Here is a 583-nt window from a genome sequence, read left to right on the forward strand (position 1 = left end):
TGAGTCTTGGCCGTGGCCCAAAGCACTCTGTCTTCCAGTCTTACCACCGGATACATACATGCCACAGACACATAACTGGGTGAACCTTTTCAGATTGTGACTCAGCTTTGCTAGAGTCCCCAATTAGAGGTGTCCAGTACTCTTTTTGCCTTGGATCACAACTTTATTTCTTTCTTTTTCTTTCTTTTTCTTTTTCTCTTTTTTTTTTCTTTTTTCGAAATTTTTTTTTGTATTCACTGCTTTTTTCTTGCTTTAAGAATCATTTTTATGATTTTTCAGATCCTCAGTAACATGTCTCCTTTTTCATTATTCTTTCAAGAGCCAACATTCATGAACCACAAATTCAAAAGACATATGCACTGTTTAAACATACATTCAGAAAACAAAAGTATTGCCACCACATCAAGATAATTAAACTGTTATAAAATTCAAATTCATGCAATTCTACTCTTTTTCAATTAAGAACATTTTTTTATTTAAGAGAGGTGATGGATTCATAGGACATTCATAGCTTTAAGGCATAGACACTAAGCCACTAATGATCACAAGACACAAACATAGATAAACATAAGCACTAAAATTC

This window comes from Arachis duranensis, chromosome 6 (assembly GCF_000817695.3).
Source record: "Arachis duranensis cultivar V14167 chromosome 6, aradu.V14167.gnm2.J7QH, whole genome shotgun sequence".
NCBI classification, from domain to species: Eukaryota; Viridiplantae; Streptophyta; class Magnoliopsida; order Fabales; family Fabaceae; genus Arachis; species Arachis duranensis.